At 45.2% G+C, this 5,372-nt stretch overlaps 1 non-coding gene across 1 annotated transcript; it reads right to left on the minus strand.

Annotated features, from left to right (window-relative positions):
* Positions 1-412: 412 nt before the first annotated feature.
* LOC122705940 lies at positions 413-519 on the minus strand. The gene has a single exon (XR_006344211.1). It is a non-coding gene; the product is annotated as a U6 spliceosomal RNA (small nuclear RNA).
* Between the last annotated feature and the right edge of the window lie 4,853 nt (positions 520-5,372).

The following is a 5,372-nucleotide window of genomic DNA, read 5'->3' on the forward strand; positions in this document are numbered from 1 at the left end:
AAAAACATGTAAGGCATCTAGAGATACAGCAGAGAAGTGGTCATGGAGTATACACAGCATGGCTTCTCCCAGAGAGATGATCTAAAAGGCACACCCCTTGGCAGGGCCCAGAAAGCCTGACTCTGGAGGCAAGGAGGACAGAAATTTGTATTTTTAATCAGCTCTGTTGGTGATTCTGATGCTGGTGGTCTAGAGGTGGGAGGGGAACACCTAGTGCAGAATTACTAGATGGCCCAGTGGAGGTAACATCTGGGTGACAAAAACAGGCAAGTTCTCCTGGATAAGGTGGCATTTGACCTGGGTTTTTTTTTTTTTTTTTCAACTGAGGTATAATTTACATATAACATGAGTTAGTTTCAAGATCCCCTGGAGAAGGAAATGGCAACCCACTCCAGGATTCTTTTTTTTTTTTTTAAATATGGAACGCTTCACGAATTTGCGTGTCATCCTTGCGCAGGGGCCATGCTAATCTTCTCTGTATCGTTCCAATTTTAGTATATGTGCTGCCGAAGCGAGCACCCACTCCAGGATTCTTGCCTGGGAAATCCCAAGAGAGAGGAGCCTGGCGGGCTACAGTCCATGGGGTTGCAAAAGAGTCAGACACGACTGAACAACAATAGTTGATTTATATCATGCTAGTTTCAGGTGTAGAGCAAAGTGCTTCTGTTTTATATGTATATATAGAAATATATAAATACACGTTATTTTTCACCTTTTTTTCCCTTACAAGTTATCATAAGATTTCTAAAATTTTTTATTTAATTAATTACTTTGTGGCCACAGCCTGGAGCAGCAGACCTGGGTCACACAGCGTGCGGCACAAGCCCTCTGGGAGGAGGTCACCATTAACCCCACCCTAGAGCCGCCGAGCAGACAACCCACAAGCTGCAGAGCAATTATACCAAACACATTCTCCCACTGTTAAGAAAGTTCTAGGACCCACAGTAGATTTCCCAACCTGGGGATCTGGCAAAGGGATTGAGAACCACCTGGGAATTTGACTTTGGAGGTCAGTGGGATTTGATCACAGAACTTACACAGAACTGGGAAAACAGACTCTTGGAGGACACAAACAAAATCTTGTGAGCACCAGGACCCAGGAGAAAAGAGCAGTGACCCCACAAGAGACTCATCCAGACTTGCCTGTGAGTGTCTAGGAGTCTCTGGTGGAGGCAGGGGTCAACAGTGGCCTGCTGCGGGGTCAAGGGCACAGAATACAACAGTGTGTGCACAAGACCTTTTGAAGGAGGTCACCATTATCTTCATTACCCCTACCATAGTTTGGTCTCAGGACAGGAGGGAGCACAGCCCTGCCCATCAACAGAAAACTGGACTAAAGATTTACTGAGCATGGCCCCACCCATCAGAACAAGACCCAGTTTCCCCCACAGTCAGTCTCTCCCATCAGGAAGCTTCCATAAGCCTCTTATCCTTCTGCATCAGAGGGCAGACATACTGAAAACCACAATCACGGAAAACCAATCAAACTGATCACAGGACCACAGTCTTGTCTAACTCAATGAAACTATGAGCCATGCCGTGGGGGGCCACCCAAGACAGACAGGTCACGGTGGAGAGTTCTGACAAAATGTGCTCCACTGGAGAAGGGAATGGCAAACCACTTCAGTATTCTTGCCTTGAGAACCCCATGAACAGTATGAAAAGGCAAAAAGATAGGATACTGAAAGATGAACTCCCCAGGTCACAAGATGCCCAATATGCTACTGGAGAAGAGTGGAGAAATAACTCCAGAAAGAAGGAAGAGACAAAGCCAAAGCAATAACAATGCCCAGTTGTGGATGTGACTGGTGATGAAAGTAAAGTCTGATGCTGTAAAGAACAGTATTGCATAGGAACCTGGAATGTTGAGTCCATGAATCAAGGTAAATTGGATGTGGTCAAACAGGAGATGGCAAACATGAACATTGACATCTTAGAAATCAGTGAACTAAAATGGACTGGAATGGGCAAATTTAATTCAGGTGACCATTATGTCTACTACTGTGGGTGAGAATCCCTTAGAAGAAATGGAGTAGCCCTCATAGTCAACAAAAGAGTCTGAAATGCAGTACTTGGGTGCAATCTCAAAAACGACAGAATGATCTCTCTTCATTTCCAAGGCAAACCATTCAATATCACACTAATCAAAGTCTATGCCCCAACCAGTAATGCTGAAGAAGTTGAAGTTGAACAGTTCTATGAAGACCTACAAGACCAAGAACTAACACCCCAAAAAGATGTCCTTTTCATCATAGAAGACTGGAATGCAAAAGTAGGAAGTCAAGAGATACCTGGAGTAACAGGCAAGTTTGGCCTTGGGGTACAAAATGAAGCAGGACAAAGGCTAACAGAGTTTTGTCAAGAGAATGGACTGGTGATAGCAAACACCCTCTTCCAACAACACAAGAGATAACTCTACACATGGACCTCACCAGATGGTCAATACCGAAATCAGATTGATTATATTCTTTGCAGCCAAAGATGGAGAAGCTCTATACGGTCAGCAAAAATAAGACCAGGAGCTGACTGTGGCTCATGATCATGAACTTTATTGCCAAATTCAGACTGAAATTGAAGAAAGTAGGGAAAACCATTAGACCTTTCAGGTATGACCTAAATCAAATCCCTTACAATTATATAGTGGAAGGGACAAATAGATTCAAGGGATTAGATCTGATAGAGTACCTGAAGAACTATGGACAGAGGTTTGTGACATTGTACAGGAGGCAGGGATCAAGACCATCCCCAAGAAAATGAAATGCAAAAAGGCAAAATGGTTGTCTGAGGAGGCCTTACAAATAACTGAGAAAAGAAGAGAAGCTAAAGGCAAAGGAGAAAAGGAAAGATACACCCATCTGAATGCAGAGTTCCAAAGAATAGCAAGGAGAGATGAGAAAGCTTTCCTCGGTGATCAATGCAATAAATTAGAGGAAAACAAAAGAATGGGAAAGACTAGAGACCTCTTCAAGAAAATTATTGGTACCAAGGGAACTTTTCATGCAAAAATGGGCTCAATAAAGGACAGAAATGGTACGGACCTAACAGAAGCAGAAGATACTAAGAAGAGGTGACAAGAATACACAGAAGAACTGTATAAAAAAGATCATGACCCAGATAACCACGATGGTGTGATCACTCATCTATAACCAGACATCCTGGAATGCAAAGTCAAGAGGGCCTTAGGAAGCATCACTACAAACAAAGCTAGCAGAGGTGAATGAATTTCAGTTGAGCTATTTCAAATCCTGGAAGATGACGCTGTGAAAGTGCTGCACTCAATATGCCAGCAAATTTGGAAAACTCAGCAGTGGCACAGGACTGGAAAAGGTCCGTTTTCATTCCAATCCCAAAGAAAGGCAATGCCAAAGAATGTTCAAACTACTGCACAATTGCACTCATCTCACACTAGCAAAGTGAAGTCACTCAGTCGTGTCCAACTCTTTGCGACCCCGCCGACCGACTATAGCCTACCAGGCTCCTCCGTCCATGGGATTTTCCAGGCAAGAATACTGGAGTGGGTTTCCATTTCCTTCTCCAGGAGATCTTCCCAACCCAGGGATTGAACCCGGGTCTCCCGCATTGTAGGCAGACGCTTTACTGTCTGAGCCACCAGGGAAGTCCACACTAGCAAAGTAATGCTCAAAATTCTCCCAGCCAGGCTTCCACAGTACGTAAACAGAGAACTTCCAGATGTTCAAGCTGGATTTAGAAAAGGCAGAGGAACCAGAGATCAAATTGCCAACATCCACTGGATCACTGAAAAGCAAGAGAATTCCAGAAAAACTTCTACTTCTGCTTTGTCGACTATGCCAAGGCCTTGACTGTGTGGATCACAACAAACTGTGGATGTTAAGTATCGACTAGGGTTTTTCATATCCTTCTACCCTTCTCCACTTGGAGGCTATACTGGATTGAATTGTGTCCCCAAAAAGATATGCTGAAGTCCTCCTAATCCCTGGTACCTGTGAAAGAGACCTTAATTGGAAAAAGGGTCTCTGCCTGATGTAACTGAGTTAAGGATTTTGAGATGAGATCATCCTGGATTATCTGGGTGGACCCTAAATCCAAACACAAATGTCCTTATAAGACACAGAGGAGAGACACAAAAGAGAAGTCCATCTGAAGACAGAGGCAGAGATTGGAGCTTTGCTGCCACAAGCCAAGGAACGCCTGGAGCCATCAAGAATGGAAGAGGCAAGGGAAGAGACTTCAGAAGGAGCTTGTCCCTGCTGACACCCTGATTTCAGACTCTTGGCCTCCAAAACTGTGACAGAATACACTTTTGCTGTTTTAAGCCACCAAGTTGTGGTAATGTGTTATTGGCAGAGTGTGGAAACTAGTAATACAGAGGCTTTCATTCTCGGCCCATCCTTTGCCAGTCTTTGCAATCAGAGGTCTTTGCAATTAGATGCTGGACTGTGGAGGTCCTGGCCCAGAGACAGCTCAGCTGTGCTTGCTGAACCCCCAGCCGGGACACCAGACCCGAGAGGAAGGTGGAGGAACCTGGCTGTGAGCAATGCGGTGGCATCACCTTTGCGAGTCTGCAATTTCTCCACTATGTTTTGGATGCATGCTTATAAAAAGTCAAAGAAAGGCTCTGTTCTCAGTCTCTGGCTTCATATTTTACAAAGGAGGAAGTCAACACCTAGATGGCATAATTTCTAGCCCAAGGCCGCCCAGTGAGTGGGTGGCAGGGCAGAGCCAGGACCCCTAAAGGACACATCTCCTGCCGGAAGTCCAGGCCAAGGCTCTCACTGTGGGTTTACTACGAAGCCCTGGTTATTGCAAGCCTGGATGTCGTTACTTTAACTTCACTCCAAAAGAGTCACTTCTAATGATTTTGCTTGCCCCGACCCTCATGTGGGTAGTGGCGGTGACCTCTGGCTTAGAGACTCTGATAGTTCCCTTCCCCACAGCTGGGTCTTCTGCTTTAGGGATGCAAGTTGAGCTATCTTCGGAAGCCACTATCTGAAATGCAGAAGTTGGCCATCTGTAGAACTGACAGCACTGGCTGTGGTCTGTGAAACACCAAATCTTGGAGAAGTACCTCTTTAGCATGGTTAATAATACTTCCTTTGCCCACGTGCCACAATGACTTTCTGCAAGAAAGAAAGGAAAAAAAAAAAAGCCTCCCTCATGTGCCTGCGAGAGAACTTCCTCTTCATCTAAAGTCCTGGCTTTCCATTCCCCCTTTGCTCACACTTGAGCTGGCAGAACGTGGCTGGCCCAGGAATGAACCTTGTCCCCCAGCTTGGGACAAGGTTCCAGAGACTCCCCTTACCAGAGATCCAATTTCATGTCATGTCCCAGGAGAAAGGGCAGCAGTGCTCAGGCAGGAGAAACCGGGATGGAAATCGGACTGAGAAATATTT

Source organism: Cervus elaphus, chromosome 12 (genome assembly GCF_910594005.1).
Source record: "Cervus elaphus chromosome 12, mCerEla1.1, whole genome shotgun sequence".
Classification (NCBI taxonomy): domain Eukaryota; kingdom Metazoa; phylum Chordata; class Mammalia; order Artiodactyla; family Cervidae; genus Cervus; species Cervus elaphus.